This window comes from Carcharodon carcharias, chromosome 5 (genome assembly GCF_017639515.1).
Source record: "Carcharodon carcharias isolate sCarCar2 chromosome 5, sCarCar2.pri, whole genome shotgun sequence".
Classification (NCBI taxonomy): domain Eukaryota; kingdom Metazoa; phylum Chordata; class Chondrichthyes; order Lamniformes; family Lamnidae; genus Carcharodon; species Carcharodon carcharias.
In genome coordinates this window covers 14,645,124-14,664,669 of record NC_054471.1, presented here as the reverse complement: position 1 = coordinate 14,664,669, position 19,546 = coordinate 14,645,124, and the positions used below count along the sequence as shown (strand labels likewise).

At 44.2% G+C, this 19,546-nt stretch overlaps 1 protein-coding gene across 7 annotated transcripts in view; it reads right to left on the bottom strand.

The window, feature by feature from the left end:
- The window catches only part of tjap1 (tight junction associated protein 1 (peripheral)), a 443,700-nt gene extending 424,576 nt beyond the window's left edge, over positions 1-19,124 (bottom strand). For 6 of the 7 annotated variants that reach the window (XR_005943126.1, XR_005943127.1, XR_005943125.1 and 3 more), the window contains exon 1: positions 18,881-19,124. The gene's annotated coding sequence lies outside the window, so the exon portion shown is untranslated. Of the gene's footprint in view, positions 1-18,770 lie in introns of all 7 variants that reach the window. The other variant, XM_041188729.1, reaches the window with a different exon arrangement.
- Positions 19,125-19,546: the final 422 nt, after the last annotated feature.

Genomic DNA, 19,546 nt, shown 5'->3' with positions numbered 1-19,546 from the left:
CCAAGAGATGGGTCACATGCCCTCCCACTAGTTTCAATCTGGGGCTTATCTTAGTCATTGTCTCAGAGCTCTGTGGACTCAATGTCCCCATGAAGCGACTTGTGGCCTTCACAATTGCACCTTATTAGCTGCTGTAAGCCAGCAACCTTTCTTTAGCATAAACTGTTCTTTTTTCAAAAAGTTCAAAATATATATACCCAGCACGTAATATGAATTAATATTCTACATAGCACATCTTCATAACAGTACCTTCAAGATCCTACTTCTCTAACTTCCTTCCTAGCTCCTGAAGATCTGACCATACGTTGATACCAAAATGTACTACAAGTTCGAGCTCATTCACTTGCCCCTGCAGAATATTCTGCACCCTTTCCATGATGTGTTTTACCCTGACACCAGGTAGACAACAAAATGCAGGGCTGACAATGTGGCTATCCCTCTAACGGGGTTGTAAGAGTTAGTTGCGGGTTCGCTCAGATTGAACCAACAGGTGAACGAGAGCAACTGAAAGTGGGAACTCTTTGCTCCCTTCTGTTCCCCTTCATAAGTTCTCGTTTATCCCCTTTTGCTTCTGTTTTGCACAGGTATCACCTCATCTGTTTGCTCCCTTTACAATTATCCATTAGTTTTTAGTTACTTTAAAGAATTGTCTATTATCCGGTTGAAAATATTCAGTTATTGTGAAAGGATTCATTTTCAAGTCATCATATTGCGGAAGAACACAAATGGTAGGAACATAAGATCATATGTTGAGCTTGCTCCACCATTCAATATCATGTGTCCCAGATAGGAGAGAGACGGGCAAGCTGTACTTATTTCCTCTCGTGCCCTGTCCATAAGTAGATGTTTTGAATTATTTTTAAAGAGTGCAGTGGCATTTTTTCCCCAAACTCTGTTTGAGAGATCCAATTTACTAATGACCTGCAGCAAACATGCGTTATGACTGACACAGAATGTTAGTTTATTTTATATTTAAAGCCTGGGGGAGCAATGTTCATGACTTTCCACTCCACTCCACACACCCAAACACAGGAAGGTGGGGGGGGGGGGTGCTGGGTTGCAGAAATCGAAAAAGGAGTTTTAGTACAAGAACCACAGAAATGAATATTAGTTCACATGATTTCCAGAGTCAGAGTCTAATGAGGAATTCTTTCATGAAAGAGTTCGAGTTCAGCTGGCTGAAGTCTGGAGTTGTAGGGTTCGCTTTGCAGTTGGTGCTGATACTGCGAGATGAAGTAGGTACACAGTGACTGACTCAGTTCTGCAGACGATGGGGGGAAATCTTCCAGTAGAGACAGGGTTGAGGAACAGGCTGTTATTCTGCCTGGAAGGCTGCTTTATGGTGGTTCATCAATTGGATGTTAAACAGCAGAATGCTTGTAAGGTGAAAGGTGTAAAACTGTCCAAAAGACCAGAGGCTTGGGTCAGGTGACAGGTCAATTAATGGTTAATTGCAGTTTATCACTGTGTGTGCTTCAAGCCAGAATTCCATTGTACCTCCTTGGGAGGGGGACAAGTGTTATTAGAATAGCTCCAGATATAACGAGTTTTGATCTCTCTCCTTTGTGATAGTTCCAGTTGGGGGAGCCAGTTCGTCTACACTTCCTCTGCTTTCATTGGTTACAAGGGATCTATACAATGAGGTGTGAGATTCCACAGGCTGATTGAAGAATTATTTTGCTCTTGTAATTCCTGGTGGTAATTCCTAGAACAAAGGGCCACTCTGTGGTCATGTGACTTGTGGCAGCCATCTTTTGTGGTTCAACAGAAAGTGCGTTTTTTTTCAAATGACAAAATAATTTAGTTTGGATTTCTTTTCATGTTATATGGAACCCAACATATGGCTGATCTTAAGCTTCAATTCCACTTACCCGCTTTCTCCCCATATCCCCCGATTCCCTGAAAAGCCAAAAACCTGACTATCCCAGCCTTATCGTCAATGATGAAACACCGCAACTCTCTGGCATGGAGGATTCACAACCCTTTATGAGTGAAGAAATTTCCCCTCATTTCAATCCTTAATAATTGAATTATCCTGAAACTCTGCCCCCTTGTTCTAGATTCCCTAGGCAGCAGGTACAATCTCTGTGTATACCCTGTCAAGCCCTTTCAGAATTTTATGTTTCAATGAGATCACCTCTGATTCTTCTAAACTCCAGAGAATAAAGGCCCAATTTATTCAGCCTTTCATCACAGGACAAACCCTTGTCCCAGGAACCAATCGAGTGAAACTTTGTTGTACTGCCTTCAAAGTAAGTATTTGCTCCCTTAAATATGGAGGCCAAAACTGCACACGTTTATCCAGGTGTTGTCTCACCAAGGACCCATACAACTGTAGCAAGACTTCTTTATTGCTGTACTCCAATTCCCTTCAGCTGCTTCATGATGATATGTAAATGTCGAGATCTAAAACAGTTACCTTTAAAATCCGAACCAGTGTCGAGCAAAAATGAGAGATTGTCCCCATCCTATTTACAATCTACCTGACATAACTCAAAGATCAACTGCCCTCTGGTGTGAGCATTAAATCACCAACTGGATGGAAAACTCTAACCTCAGTAGCCTCTGTGCCTAAACTAAACTGTCTGCCATAGACACATATGACCTACAGTTTGAAGATGCCGACAGCGTCATTGTCCAATCAGCACCAAATTTGCCAGAAATTCTCGATCTGTTCAATTCTGCATACAAGAGTCTCTCAACCTCTATTTACATATCGTCCAAACAAAACCCATGTCAACCCACACCTTGCCAATCAAACATTCCACCTCTTAGAAAAAAGTGAGTGATTCCCATAAGACATAGGAGCAGAAATTAGGCCATTCGGCAAATCGAGTCTGCTCCGCCATTCAATCATGGCTGATAAGTTTCTCAACCCCATTCACCTGCCTTCTCCCCGTAACCTTTGATCCCCCTACCAGTCAAGAACCTATCTTGGTCTTAAATATACTCAATGACCTGGCCTCCACAGCCTTCTGTGGCAATGAATTCCATAGATTCACCACTCTCTGGCTAAAGAAGTTTCTCCTCATCTCTGTTCTAAAAGGTTTTCCCTTTACTCTGAAGCTGTGCCCTCGGGTCCTAGTCTCTCCTACTAATGGAAACACCTTCCCCACGTCCACTCTATCCAGGCCTTTCAGTATTCTGTAAGTTTCAATCAGATCCCCCCTCATCCTTCTAAACTCCATCGAGTATAGAATGTTTTAATTTAATATTTAAAATTGCCAAAGGTGGTAGTAGACCCTCTACTTCTGACTTCAGTGTATCTACCTTCCCATAATAAATACAAATTGCAAAATCATTGTGATAGCTCGAGCACGTTTCCCTTTGGGATTTGGTCAGCCTGGCAATTACCATCTGCCATCATAACACTAGGAGCTGTTTCCATACTTGCCTCTACATATGTTTCTGTCTAGTACAAGACTGCCCCTCCAGACTTGGGTCATGTGTTCCTTTATATCACACTAGGCCAAGTTAACCCTTTCAATGCCAGACCCTTATACCACTCCTCCTCACCAAGTCTTTATCTAGTGTATTTATAATGCATTCCTGTTTTCCCAACATATTTACATTACTTCTGTTGCCTCTTCTCCCCCTCAAATCTGTGTGTTTACAGGTTCAAGTGGTCAGGAGGGTTTACAATTCTTCCAGATCTTGTCTTTACAACAGTTGGAGAAGTGATGGATTCTGTTATACTGGGTAAAGCTTGTTGATAAGGAGGTTGCTTTGATTGTGGTTGTTCTGGCATTTGGTTGTCTTCTTCAAATCTCACTCCAGTGTATAATGGGAGGATCACCTCAAGGGATGAAAAGGTTCCTCCTGACCATACCTTCCAGAGTTACTGACAAGTTACGACTGTAGCTGGTCATCAGTTCTACAGGTAATAACACTCTATCAAGGTCCTTAAAACTGCTCTCTCTCCTGAATGTTTTGGTAATCTTTAGCTACCAACCCTGGTATTAGTTTCTTTGGCAGGATTGCGAATAGTGTGTGGAGTTTTCTGCCCATCAGGAGTTCAGATGGGGCTAAGCCACATTGTACTGGGGTGAACCTGTAGGTTAACAGTGTAGTTGGCAAGTCGTCATTCTTCCTCAGGAGGGCTTTTATGATGCAGACCCCTCTTTCTGCCTTCCCGTTCGACTGTGGGCATCTTGGGAGCTGGTACAGTAATGGAGGGTTTAAGTGTTGGCAAATTGGGTGAAGTATTTGTTTGCAAATTGTGGGCCGTTATCCAACACTATGTGGTCCAGGATGACATGGCTCAAGAACATTTCCTTCAATGCTCTCACCACTGTCTCTGTGGTTGTCGTGTACAATAGCTTCATCTCAATCCATTGGGAGTAATAGTCCACCAAAAAAAGGAAGGATCTGCCATTGAAGACGAAGAAATCGATACCCAACTGCTCCCACTGCATGGCTGGGAACTATGCGGGGATAAGGGGCTCCCTCTGGTCCTGCTTGTGTTCCACACACACACCACACACACACAGCAGTTCGCCATCATGCCCTCAATTGCCCATGAAATGCTGGGCTAACACACTACAGATTGGGCCTGTGCCCTACAATGCCCAGGTGCCCCTGGTGTATTTTTTGGAGGATCTCCTGGTGCTCCTGAATTAAGACTGATCTGAGGCCTGTGGTCTAAGTATTGACAGGGATGGGTCACAATGAGCCAGGATGTGGGTTGAGAGCAGCATGGCTTTGATGTAATCAAATGCTTGCACTTGGTGCATGTCCAAGTACCATGCCCGGTCTTTCTTGAGAAGGTGTCATTGGGTTTCTGTGATTTGTGCCAGATTGGGTAAAAATTTTGTCAACTGGTTCACCATACCCAGGAACCTCTGGAGGTGCAGAATCCAGAATGGAGTTGGAAACTCTCTGATAACTTTGCTGTTGATGATGTGTCCTAAGAACCAGAGTGAGATCCTGGGGAACTCGCATTTCTCATTCAGTGACAGCCCTGCTTCCTGCAAGCATTCTAGAACAACTGTGAGCCTTCTGTCATGTTCTTCTACTTGTGTACAGTGGACCAAAACATCATCCATATGGCAGGTGACACCTCTAGGGCTTGCAAAATGGCCAACGTTGTGCGTTGAAAGATTTCAGATACGGAGGTGATTCAGAACGGTTAAAGCAGAATTTGCCAAAGGGAGTTACGAAGTCAGTTAGCAATCTGGACCTTTCATCCAGTGGAAGTTGCCAAAAGCTGCTGCAAGCACCAGGCTCTGAAGTCACTGGTTTTGGAAAATTTGGTGAGGCTGTCGTCCACCGAGGACATCGGGTGGACTTCTCTCACCTCGGCTTTAATGAGCTGTGTCAAATTGACAAGTACGGATGGACCCGTTCGGTTTTGAGACCAGGACCATCCCAGACCATCATTCAGTTGCCTGAGTGATTGGGGGGAATCGCACACATTTTTTCATCTCACTCAGCCTTTGCTGCACTTGTTTCATGAATGCATGGGTTATTTTCCGCAGCCTCAATAGGCACACAGACTCAGCATCCCTCCTCAATGTAATCCTGTGTGCAGTTCTCAGTTGCCCCAATCCAGTAAAGTGTTTCAGGAACTCCTTTTTAAATTTGGAACCAGGCCCTTGCTGGTTGACTTCAATTTTCTGTCGGGGGTTGAGGTCAACACAGGCATTTAGGCTAAAAAGGGAACATTCTTGGCTGTGGATAATGAACTGGGTCTCTCATTGTCTTGTCTTTGAATCAGTGTCACCTGCAGAATACCTTTCACTGGGAGTTTGGTGCTGCCTGCTCCATATAGTTGCGTTGAGAGTGGCATTAGCTGTTGGAATGGTTCCTTGTCCAAGAGGACCATAACACTAGCTCCCATGTCCAATTTAAAGTTTATGAGATGACCACTGAGAGAGGTCCACATTCCAGATGAAAATCCAAAATCTTTGACCTCACCTAAGAAGCATGGTTGTGTTTCCTCTTGGTGTGGTATCTCGACCTCGTGAATTGTCTTGGGATCATCTGTGTGTCTGGTTGTGTTTGCTTTGCATAGCTTTCCAAAGTGTCCTACGATTAAAACCGATTCAGCTGGACATGATCACACGTGTGGGGTCACTTGACTCCACAATGTTGGCATGGTCATCCACCCTCTAGTGGTTGATTAGGGTTTTACTTCCTTTGATAAAAACAAAAATACTGCGGATGTTGGAAATCCAAAACAAAAACAGAATTACCTGGAAAAACTCAGCAGGTCTGGCAGCATCGGCGGAGAAGAAAAGAGTTGACGTTTCGAGTCCTCATGACCCTTCGACAGTCGAAGGGTCATGAGGACTCGAAACGTCAACTCTTTTCTTCTCCCCCGATGCTGCCAGACCTGCTGAGTTTTTCCAGGTTTTATTTCCTTTGGACTGGAGCATCCCTGCTCCTCTGTTTGTTTTATTAGTTGGACAGTGGGGGTTGCTCTGTACCATGGCTTGATTTCACCCCTCAAGATGGATCTTTACTGTCAACAGATTTTGAATTGCCTGACAATCTTAATGGCCTTTTCAAGGGTCAATATCTTGCATAGCTTGAAGAATGTCTGGCATTCTGACAATTCTGTCCGATTGGGTCCGATTTCAGGTCATCATTGCCAGAGCCTTCAGCCATTCTGTACTGCTCAGTAATGAAGGAATCAACAGGTTCTCCTGGTTATTGGACATGTTTGTTAAACTTTGCTTTTTCGATGATCTTGTTACTGCTCAAATTAATATATATTATATATCATCGGTTATTGGACCTACCGGATAAAGCAGTGTATTTGCATGTTCAGCTTCTGCCTTTTTGTTTGGACTTGTAGCAATCATGTAACTGTGCAATCTCTTTCATCAATGTCCCCAATTATGTGACTGGTCTGGGCCTTGGATGAGTCCAAACTGGTCTGGGAAGGTAGATTTTTGATCCTTGGTCATTTAAAATTAAAAAAGCGTATAGTTTTAAATGCTGTCACGAAATTCAAGATGGCACTGCCATTTGCTTCTTCGCAATGAAGTATCCCACGCTTGTTAGGCTCCCCGCAGTAATAGCGGTCACAATTTCTGTGCTTTAAATTTTCAGCAGCGACTCCCTGAATCAATCTTTTTTTTATTGTTGAGTCTTCCCCACAGTATCCAAGTATGTTTGGGCCATGAAACTGTTTATTCAGGGTTTTTGTAGCGTTTTAAACTTAATTATTTTAATTTTTTCCCGCTGATTGGAGCAAGCTTGGCTGCCACATGCTCAGGGGCTGAATCAGGCGGTTTGCAGTGAAGTTTAAAATGCAATTCTGGCGGTTGCTAATTTAAAAACTCTTTAAAACTCATTCTGACCAAAAACTTTTAGCTCACCCTTACCAGGTCTTCTGACTCTACACTCTTTGGGCATTGAAGCTGGACTTCCACAGGATTCAATGAAGTGTGGAGTTTTATTTCTCCCTTTTGCTTCTCATCCTGCTTTGGAGCTTTTCTCTGGTGACCTCCTGCACCTTTTCTTATGGTGCTCCTTATTAGGTCAGAATGCTGCTTTTTCAATCTTCCAGGTTTTGATTCTCTTTGATTCTCTTCTCCAACTTCTGAGAGATTCTGGATTGTTCCAATAGCTGCCATCATGCTTTAACATGTGCATAATTTGATAGGTCCATTGTTGCCTCTACACATATCTCTGTCTAGTGCAAGACTGCCCCTCTAGGCTCAGGTCGTGCGTCCCTTTATATCAGACTGTGGGCGGTACCCAGTCCCATGTTAACCCTTTCTATGAGAGGCCGGTATACGACACACTGATTGCCTCATCACCTTCCCATGCAATCACAGGAGGTATAACACCTGCCCTTTTACCTCCTCTTTCCTCACTAACCAAAGCCCCAAACACTCCTTCCAGGTGAAGCAGTGATTTACTTGTACTTCTTTCAATTTAGTCTACTGTATTAGCTGCTCACACTGTGATCTCCTCTACATTGGGGAGACTAAATGCAAACTGGGTGACTGCTTTGCAGAACACCTTGTTCAACTCATAAACATGAGCCCAACCTTTCGGTCGCTTGCCATTTTAATTCACCACCTTGATCGCACTTTCACATTTCTGTCCTTGGCCTGCTGCATTGGGCTTCACTAGAACATTGCAAGTTTGAGGAACAGCATCAGTCCTTCAGATTAGGCCCTCTGGACTCAACATTGAGTTCAACAAATTCAGACCATGAATTTTGTCCTCCATTTTGATTTTTTTGCCACATGCCAATCAGTATTTTGTTTTCAGACAGAGCTGTCCTTTGTTCTGCCACTAACACTTAACCTGGACCAATATTTTGGTTTCTTTACTATAACCATTATCAGTCCCTTTGCCTTCTGTTCCATGACATCTTTGGTACTTAATCTCCCCCCTCCCTCAACCTACCCCTGACCTTCCCTTATGTTCCACCTGACCCTCTCCCCTTCTTCAACAGCATAAAACCCATCACATTTCTACTTCTCACTTTCGTGAAAGAGTCACCTTGGGCTCAAAACACTAACTCAGTTTCTCTCCACAGATGTTGCCAGGCCTGCTGAGTATTTCATATGCTTTCTGTCTTTTTCTCCAGATTTCTAGCATCTGCAGTATTTTGCTTTCATTTTAGCATAATTACTTACCCTGTTCTTTCCTCCCATTTTAAATAACCTGGCAAGGAACTATCATATTTTTCCTAATATTATGGGATGTTGTAAAGCAGGCTTGTGTCTGTATGGCTCTGTGTGGTTAATTTAATTAAACTAGAGACAATTAGACTGGAGGGTTTAAATTATCAAAGAAATGAGATATAAAACAGGCGTTTGAAATAGAGGTTTCAGCAGAGACAGTGTGAATGAAATTCACATTTTTAGATAAGTGGAGGCGTTTGATTTTCAAAGGGACATGGAAAATGTTTCCAACTGGCAACATAAATAAGGCAAAGGTATTATGTTGATTTTTCCCAAAAGTGCTGACCATAATGAGAACATGAAAGATTGTTATATTCTGGGAAAAGTAACTTCTAAAGACAAGGGGAAACAATGGATTTACAGGTCAAAAAGGGAGAAATGTATTTAAAGAAGGATGCAATGCTGTGAGAGATGTGGCCATGTGAGATCTTGAAAGGTCACTGTGTGAAACAGGCTTGGAGAAAAAGCCTCCAACCAACCTGCAGAAGTTTGCTGTTCCAGTAACCAAAGTTATGTTAAAAGCCTTTGGAAATCCATTGCCGAGTGGGTGCTTGTGGTAATACTGCTGGATGACATTATAAATTTGGAATCTGTCTGGACTGCTGTCTTAAAAGGGGTGTAAGGCTGGGAGTCTGGTTAAGTCAGAATTTTGGGAACTGTTATAACTGTGTAACTGTAATCTTGTGTGTGTTTCAGTTTGTTGTTCTTTCATTAATAAATGTTTTAATTTAATCCTTAAATCTCTAAAGGTGGTAGTGGACTCATTACTTCCGACTTCACTGCACAAGCCTTCTCATAATATATACAAATTGCAAAATCGTTGTGATAGCGCAGCCAAGTTTCCCTTGTGGATTTGGTCAGCCTGGCAAATACAACCTGCCATATCATAACAAACCTTACACTTTTCTGAAGAAAAGGACCATGATCCAAAACATTAACCATGTTTCTCTCCTCACAGATGCAGTCAGACCTGAGTATTTCCAGTTTTTATTACACTTTTCTCCATTGAATTTTATCTGCCATGTGTCCAAAAGCCTGTTTTATGCCCTCTTGGATTCTGTTACTGCCTTCCATACTTTGTTACTGTTATACTGCAACTCCAAGTTTCATATCGCCTGCAAATTTCAATATTATGTCTATATGCCTGAGTTGAAGTCATGATATATACCAAAAACTATAACCTAGTCAATAAACCTTGGGAAATTCCATTGTATACTTCCCACCAATCCTAAAAGCAGCCTATGACTTCACTACAGCTGTGTTCTATCCCTTAGCCAATTTTGCATTGCTGCGACTGCCCCTTTGCCTCACCTTCTTTAATTTTGCTGACAAGCCCATCATATAATTCTATACAGAACACCTTTTTAAGTTCAAATAAACAATATCAACTGCACTGGCCTCATCCAAAATGCCAAATTTGTTGATGACACAAAGATAGGCAGGAAAGTAGACTGTGAAGAGGACACAAGTGTAGGCTAGTATGGAAGCATGAATTCAAAAATGTCAAGACAGACAATTCTTAATAATTTGGTCAACATAAGATTCTGATATAAGGGGTGGAACTGTGGAAAGAAATATCAAGCTTAGGTCAGGAAGAATTGACCTTCAGCCGACTGGAAGCTTGGATAAGCATTTGTGTCTGCTGAACTCTAGAAGACATTAGCAAAAATAAAGAATTGTCATGTTAACTATGTTCTCTATATCATGAGGGAGGCGGTGGTGTAGTGGTATTGTCACTGGACTAGTGCTCCCAATACCCAGGTAAATGCTCTGGGGACCCAGGTTCAAACACTACCATGGCATATAGTAAAATTTGAATCCAATAAAAGTCTGGAATTAAGAGTCTGATGATGACCGTGAAACCATTGTCGATTATAGAAAAGGAAATCTGCTGTCCTTACCTGGTCTGGCCTACAGGTGACTCTTAAATGGCCTAGAAAGCCACTCAAATGGCCTAGAAAGCCACTCCATTTAGGGATGAGCAATAAATGCTGGCCCAGCCAATGATGCCTACATCCCATGAATGAGTAATAAAAAAAAAGGGACATGCAAGTTCCAATACAGTAATGAACAATGAAGTAATGGTAAATGAATCAGATCAATAATAAAATAGAAGTAAACTAATCAGATTGGCCAAGATGAGGTTTCACCCCACTCGAGGGTAAACTCTCAGCACACAACTAACAGGAGATAGACTATGGTCAACAAGAACAAAGCACCCCAATCAACCAGAGCTGATGTTCAGAAGAGTTGTTTTTAATTCATTCGCGGGATATGGGCTTCACTGGCTGGGCCAGCATTTATTGTCCATCCCTAGTTGCCCTTGAGAAGGAGGTGAGCTGCCTTCTTAAACCGCTGCAGTCCATGTAATGTAGGTACACCCACAGTGCTGTTAGGAAGGGAGTTCCAGGATTTTGACCCAGCGACAGTGAAGGAACAGCAATATATTTCCAAGTCAGGATGGTGAGTGACCATTCCAAGTGGTGGTGTTCCCATGTATCTGCTGCCCTTGTCCTTCTGGGTGGTAGCGGTCGTGCGTTTGGAAGATGCTACGAAGGAGCCTTGGTGAATTCCTGCAGTGCATTTTGTAGATGGTACACACTGCTGCTGCTATTGTGTGTCAGTGGTGGAGGGAATGAATGTTTATGGATGTGGTGGCAATCAAGCAGGCTTTGTCCTGGATGGTGTCAAGCTTCTTGAGTGTTGTGGGAGCTGCACTCATCCAGGCAAGTGGGGAGTATTCCATCACACTCCTAACTTGTGCCTTGTAGATGGTGAATAGGCTTTGGGGAGTCGGGGCAGAGTTTCCTAGCCTCTGACTGGCTCTTGTAGCCACAGTATTTATACGGCTAGTCCAGTTCAGTTTCTGGTCAACGGTAACCCCCAGGATGTTGATAGTGGGGGATTCAGTGATGGTAATGCCACTGAATGTCAAGAGGTGATGGTTAAGATTCTCTCTTGTTGGAGACGGTCATTGCCTGGCACTTGTATGGCACGAACTTTACTTGCCACTTGTCAGCCCAAGCCTGGATATTGTCCTGGTCTTGCTGCATTTGGACATGGACTGCTTCCCTGATTGTGGCTACCTCCCTTGTTAAGTATGATTTTGTTATACTACTAATGTGTCTATTTTTTTTCGTTATTCATTTGCAGAATGTGAGCGTCGCTGGCTAGGCTTAATAAACTTACTACTGCTTATACCAAATGCGTCATACCCAGAGTGGTCAGTGACTAATCAGAACTAGAGGTCCCAAACATCAACTCAAACTTACATAAAGAATCTGCAGAGAGACACAAGTTGAGTGAGTGTGCACAAATTTAGCAAACGGAGTATAACTTGGGAAATGTGAACTTGCCCACTTTGGCAAAAAGAATGGAAAAACAGTTTATTATTTAAATAGGGAGAGATTGCTGAACTCTGAGGTACAGAGGGAACTGGCTGTCCTGGCACAGGAATCACAAAAGGCTGGTATGCAGCTACAGCAAGTGATTAGGAAGGCAAATGGAATGTTGTTGTTTATTGCAAGGGGAACAAAATATAAAAGTAAGGATGCTGTGCTACAGCTGTACAAGGTGTTGGCGAGACCACATCTGGAATAGTGTACAGTTTTGGTCTCCTTATTTAAGGAAGGATAAAAATGCATTAGATGCAGTTCAGAGAAGGTTCACTTGGCTGGTACCTGGGATTGGGGGGGGGGGGGGAGGTTTATCTTAGGAAGTAAGGTTGGGCAGGCTGGGCCTGTACCAATCAGAGTTTAGAATAATGAGAGGTCATTCGATTGAAACATAAAAGTTCCCGAGGGGACTTGATGGATTGGATGTTAAAAGGTTGAATGTTGAAAGGATGTTTCCCTCATAGGAGAGACTACGACTTTTTTTTATTCGTTCATGCGATATGGGTGTTGCTGGCAGGATTTATTCTCTCCCTAGCTGTCCTTGAGAAGCCAGGGGTAGTGGTGTGCTACCACTTGAACCAATACAGTCCATGTGGTGTAGGTACACCCACAGTGCTGTTAGGGAGGGAGTTCCAGGATTTTGACCCAGCGACAGTGAAGGAACAGTGATATATTTCCAAGTCAGGGTGGTGAGTGACTTGGAGGGGAACTTCCAGGTGGTGGTGTTCCCATTTATCTGCTGCCTTTGTCCTTCGAGATGGTAGTGGTCATGGTTTTGGAAGGTGCTGTCAAAGGTGCCTTGGTGAGTTTCTGGAATGCATCTTGCTGATGGTACACACTGCTGCTACTGTGGGTGGTGGTGGTGGTGGAGGGAGTGAATGTTGAAGCTGCTAGCTGGGGTGCCAACCAAGCAGGCTGCTGTGTCTTGGATGGTGTCAAGCTTGAGTGTTGTGGGAGCTGCACTCAAGACAGGCAAGTAGAAAGCATTCCATCACGCTCCAGAATTATGTCTTGAAGATGTTGGATAGGCTTTGGGAAGTCAGGTGGTGAGTTATTTGCCACAGGATTCCTAGCCGCTGACCTGCTCTTGTAGCCACAGTATTTATATGGCCAGTCCAGATTAGTTTCTGGTCAATGCTAACTCCCAGTATGTTGACAGTGGGGGATTCAGTGATGATAATGCCATTGAACATAAAGGGGAGATGGTTAGATTCTCTCTTGTTGGAAATGGTCATTGTCTGGCACGAATGTTACTTGCCACAAGGGGATACAGTGTGAACATAAGGGATTTCCCATTTAATACAGAGATGAGGAAAACATTTTTCTGAGGGTCTTCAGTCTGTGGAATTCTTTTCCCCAGAGAGCAGTGGAGGCTCTCCAGGTTGAGGGCTGAATTCAACCGATTCTTGGTTGATAAGGGAGTCAAGGAGTATAGGAGGACACAGGAAATGGTGGCTGGCTCATTGGTCTAAGGGTATGATTCTCGCTTAGGATTCTCATTGTGTTAGTATGCAAGAGGTCCCAGGTTTAATTCCTGGAAGATCCCTACCACATTAAAGGATACAGGGAGAAAGTGGGAGAAAGCTATTAAGTTGGATGATCAGCCATGATCATAATGAATGGCGGAGCAGGCTCGAAGGGCCGAATGGCCTACTCCTGCTCTTATTTTCTGTTTCTATAAAATTGCAGTTGAGGCCACAATCAAATAAGCCATAATCTTATCAAATAGCGGAGAGGGCTTGAGGGTCTACTCGTGTTCCTAATTCATATGCCTGCTTGTATGCATTGCTGAGGTAGCAATCAAGTCAGAGGTCATTTGCCCTTAACAAATTCATACCATCTCTTCTTACTTAATCCATCCTTGTCCAAGAAGATGGTATTTTCTCCCGATTCTTTCCAAAGTTTCTGCCCCACCGACATTAAACTGACTAATTGCCTGTTTTTTTTAAAAAAGCAAGGTATGAAAACTCAGAATTTCTGACCTAAGTCAGTGGAAGTGTTCAGAATTTCTCGCCTCACATCATATGGTGCTAGGAACTAATGCTAGTACTAATAGGTTTCTCCACTCAACCTACTATTTTGCACCAATCAGTGATGGCAAAATTGTGAAGGAACCAGACTCCTCTCCAGGTATAAAATAAAAACAAAATGCTGGAAATACTCAGCAGGAGGTCTGGCAGCATCTGTGAAGACAGAAACAGAGTTAACATTTAGAGAACAATCTGACTCCTCTTCCTCTCAGTGGGAGGATGAAACATTCCTCCATCCTTCGAGAAGCCAAACTGGAGAAAGTAGTCTCCCAGAGTCCATGTTGGTAGTTGAGGTTAATGTGCTTGAGCAGTCACCACCTCTCTCCGCACCTTGCATCTCTCTCCAGTCCCTGCAAGAGCATCTCCAGCCAGGAGCCCCACTCCCTCAGGAAATGACCAACAGTCAATGAGTTGTCTCATTTCTCCATGAAAGAGTCAGGTATGCACTCCAGGTGATGCTGTCAGCTCCAAGAAATTTGGAAGAGGACAGGGTCTCCATGGAGACCTCCACCCCAAGCTGGAAAACTCAAAATGTGAGCTGACCAAATGACACAACAGACTTGTCTCCCTGAGACAAACCCACCAATCTATCCATGGCCTTGAATTTGGGAAAAAAATACAACTGGTAGAGCAAAGCAATTATCTACTGGGAAGCAACCTAGCGCTGTTTTTCTTTTTACACACGATGAAAAATTAATCCATTAAAATTATAATGGAAGTTAAATATAGTTAAATGTTTGCATTAGACCCTATACCCATGATGAGACAATTCTCTCTTCCTTACAGATGTCTTTGCTCATCCCCAAGATTATGCATGCCAGCGTCTGGGAACCCTTACTCTGGACCACAGAGATCAAATCCACATTTGTCCAGAATGCCTTTCCAAATGCTTTGACTGACATATTTGGAAAATCTGTAGATATTCCAAGAAAGAGTTGTATGGTATTTTACTTTAGCTCCACCAGTTTCACGAGGGGCAGTGCTACATGAACCTTGTAGCACATGAGCAATTAATGCAACTTCTACAATTTTCTGTTTTACAAATTGGAATAAATTGCCATCAAAAAAATGTAATTGACCTTCATTTCTAGCATTAATAAGTAACTTAATAAACTACCAAAGCTATTTTTTCAAATCTTCAGTAAGATATTGTCAAAGAACCTCACATTAACAGCTAATTTACAGCTCTAACCACTATAACCCTCTAGCCTCTATAAATTAGCCATGAGACAAGATGGCTAAGCAAAAGAGGTTATGATTTCATCCTCAATTAACATGAATCAGAATCCAATTCAGTCACAAATCTGAAATAAAAACCAAAATGATAGAAAGAGTAATCAGTAACTGAAGGAGACCATTTGTCAAACAATATATGTATTAAAAACACACACACACATACAATAAGTATAAAACCATATGAAAAATGACTCCCAGTTTTCTCCATTTTGCCCTCTCAGGTAAAAAAAAAGCACCCATCAAAAAAATGCACTTTTTGGAGCAAATGTAGTTAATACCACCATGACAGGACAAACAGTCTGCCTCCTAAGAGCAGGTACTTACTAAAGGAGTATAGTATCAACAAGTTCATGGTGAGAGCTGTGTGCATAATTCTGATGCAAAAACATGAGTTGCAAAATGATTTTGCTGAGGTCAGCATGAGTAGTTGAGGGCAATTCCTGCTCCCTGTTCAATGAGAAATCGTTCCAATATCACGAGGTTAGACATAACACAGATGAGTTTTATCACAGAGTAGGTATGCATTTTAATGTCAGGTTTAGACATGTCAGATCCAAACAGATTTACATGCCTCTAGCCATGTAAACAATGGGGAATTTCAAACTCTGTGCACCATCTGCGAGCACAACTTTCAGCGATGCTGAAAACAAATAATTATAAAAGAGGAAACAAAACACTTCCTTAAAAGTATCCTATGGGGAAGGAACCAGATTCAGCCGCACAGAGGCAATTGGCCTTTAAACTCCACCAAGATTTGACTACATTTCTAATCACACCAATGCAATCAACACCAAAGTGTTTCAGAGTTCGAATGGAAACAAATCCCCCTGTAGTACACGTCAGGCAGAGTCAATAGGCTATATAATATATACTCAATTGGCAAAACCAATTGAAAGCTGGGAATAGTTAACTGATGCAAAAACAGAATGCTGGAAAAACTCAGCAGGTCTGACAGCATCCGTGGAGAGAATGACAGAGTTAATGTTTCGGGTCCATGTGACAAATTCAGAGCTCTGAAGGAGAGTCGTATGGACTCGAAATGTTAACTCTCTTTCTCTCCACAGATGCTGTCAGACCTGCGGAGTTTTTCCAACATTTTTTGTTTTGGCTTCAGATTTCCATATTCACAGTAGTTTGCTTTTATCTTAATGGTTAACGGATAACCAACTGGAAAGTTAATGAACAACTCACACTCACTTGAATCATGTTCTCGAGAGTAGAAACCATTTATGTTTGCTATATTACCAAACTTAATATATTTTAAAAACAATCTGATTGGCTGTCAAATGCTGTATATGACAGTTCTTCTCCCTAATGGCCTCCAGACAAATCTGCTTGGAGGGCAGAACAATCTAGAGACACGTTTTCCAAGTTTCTACTCCACAGTCAGTTACCGTGAGATGCATGCAGATGGAATCAGGTGGAAAAGTATACACCTACTTAACATTGCTCCTTCAACACAAAGCTCTTAAGCTGTCCTTACGGGGAAAAGAATACTGCATCTATATCGATAACAGTGAAAGACAAATCCAGCAGTATGAAATTAAATCAAGTATAACTACCTAGCAAAATTCAAACCGCATTCACATTGCAAACATTAGGTAAATTATAATCTCAACATAAAGGGCTCAAACTAATAAAGCCACCCTCTTAGATCTAGTTAAATACACAGGAAGGGCTCAGAATATGATCTGCCATCCCTTCTTCCAAGGTATGGGAGGCTAGGAGAGAAGAACCATACATTGAGAAAACAAAGCTTTCTTCCATTAGGAATTCTGCAGCATTTACCTGACACTGCAGCTTCAATGAGTCAGCCATCCTTTCAAATTGCACATCCAGATCGGAGTAAACAATGCCACCCTTCAATGTTCTTACCACTTGCTAACCAGCTGGAAGCTCTCAGATCACTTATAGCTGTACTTGTAAAATAGAGCTTTAGCCTCCAGCTGCTTAAAGCCCAGGTTTTGATTTCAAGCACCATGACATAAACTTCATTAGACTTCACATTGAATTTAAATGAATTCCTCACTCTCATTATAACTCTAGGAATGACAAGATTGGTACAAAATTCTTCATGCTGTTTTCATCCCAGGAATGTCACAACATTTGATGGAGACAGTTGATACCAATAATGTGGAAACAGAATTAAAAGATATCGGGTAAATCTGGTGATTTTTGCATTACGCACCAGATCTACTAACAAAATTCCTTGCCACTCAATTAACGAAACAGACAGAAATCAGTGACTAGCAGATAGGATAGTGCCTTGGGAGTACCAACCAGGAATATTGCTGCCCCCATTCTCTCCCCAGCCTCACCCCTCCTCCCACCCCCCTCTCTCCCCCTCCCATCCCCTTTCCCTCCTCCCTCCCCCCCTCCCACCCCCTTTCCCTCCTCCCTCCCCCCTCTCTCTCCCCCTCCCACCCCCTTTCCCTTCTCTCTCCCCCCTCCCACCCCCTTTCACTTCTTCCTCCCCCCTCTCTCTCCCCCTCCCACCCCCTTTCCCTTCTTCCTCCCCCCTCTCTCTCCCCCTCCCACCCCCTTTCCCTCCTCCCTCCCCCTCTCCCCCTCCCACCCCCTTTCCCTCCTCCCTTCCTCCTCTCTCTCTCCCCCTCCCACCCCCTTTCCCTCCTCCCTCCCCCTCTCTCTCTCTCCCCCTCCCACCCCCTTTCCCTCCTCCCTCCCCCCCTCCCACCCCCTTTAACTCCTCCCTCCCCCCTCTCTCTCTCTTCCCCCTCCCACCCCCCTTTCCCTCCTCCCTCCCCCCTCTCTTTCCCCCTCCCACCCCCTTTCCCTCCTCCCTCCCTCTCCCCCTCCCACCCCCTTTCCCTCCTCCCTCCCTCTCCCCCTCCCACCCCCTTTCCCTCCTCCCTCCCCCCTCTCACCCCCTTTCCCTCCTCCCTCCCCCTTTCCCTCCTCCCTCTCTCCCCCTCCCAACCCCTTTCCCTCCTCCCTCCCCCTCCCCCTCCCAACCCCTTTCCCTCCTCCCTCCCCCTCCCAACCCCTTTCCCTCCTCCCTCCCCCTCCCCCTCCCAACCCCTTTCCCCTCCTCCCTCCCCCTCTCTCTCCCCCTTTCCCCTCCTCCCTCCCCCTCTCTCTCCCCCTTTCCCTCCTCCCTCTCCCTCCCACCCCCTTTCCCTCCTCCCTCCCCCTCTCTCTCCCCCTCCCACGCCCTTTCCCTCCCCCCTCTCCCCCTCCCACGCCCTTTCCCTCCCCCCTCTCCCCCTCCCACCCCCTTTCCCACGCCTCCCCCCTCCTTCGTTCCCCCCCTCCGTTACCCCCTCTCCCTCCCACCCCCTTTCCCACCTCGCTCCCTCCATTTTAACGGTCACTCGCTCCAGTTTCAATTCAAATCTCGGTTCTTCCCTGTCCCCGATACTCAACAAGTTAACTAGTGATTGCGACCTGCTCTCATTTACTAGTCAGATCACTGGTTACCAAGTTGTTGTGTTTAAACTCACTCTGTACACATTCTGTCTGAATAGTTCGGTTTTGATTTCACACGTTCACATTTCACACCTTTGACTCCGTCTCCACCTTCCGCAAACAACAAAAGCAGCTTCGCCCTTACCATCCGCCCGGACTCCGGACCCGGCTCCCGGACTCCGCTCCGCGCTCTCAGTCCCGATGGCCCAGAGCCAGGCTGCGCTCGCGCTCCCTCCCTCCCTGCTCGCGCTCACACACTCTCTCACTCTCTCCCTTCTCTCACACTCACTCACTCACTCTCTCTCTCTCCCTTCTCGCTCACACACTCTGCTCGCGCTCTCACTCTTTCTCACTTTCAGCCGCCATTTCACCGCAGGGCAGGCTGGGTATTTCCCTGTCGCCTGACGTCAGCCAGCAGCTGGATGACGTCAGAGGGAAATTCTCCCCGCTGACGTCAGAGCCAGAGGGTTCCCCCATTCTTTTCCCCACACGTGAATATGATTCCTCCCATGTTTCCTCCACATGTTCCTCTCATGTTCCTCATGTTTTCCCCCACATGTTTCCTCTCCTATTTCCCCACTTTCCCCCCACATGTTCCTCACGTTTCCTCATTTTCCCCCCACGTTTCCTCACATATTTCACTATGTTTCCCTGACATGTTCCTCAGGTTTCTCCAACATGTTTCCTCACATATTTCCCCACATTTCCCCCATATGTTTCCTCACATGTTTCCCAATATATTCCCCCACATATTTCCCCACGTTTGCCCAAATTTTTCCACGATTCCCCACATTTGGAGTGGTGGTGGTGT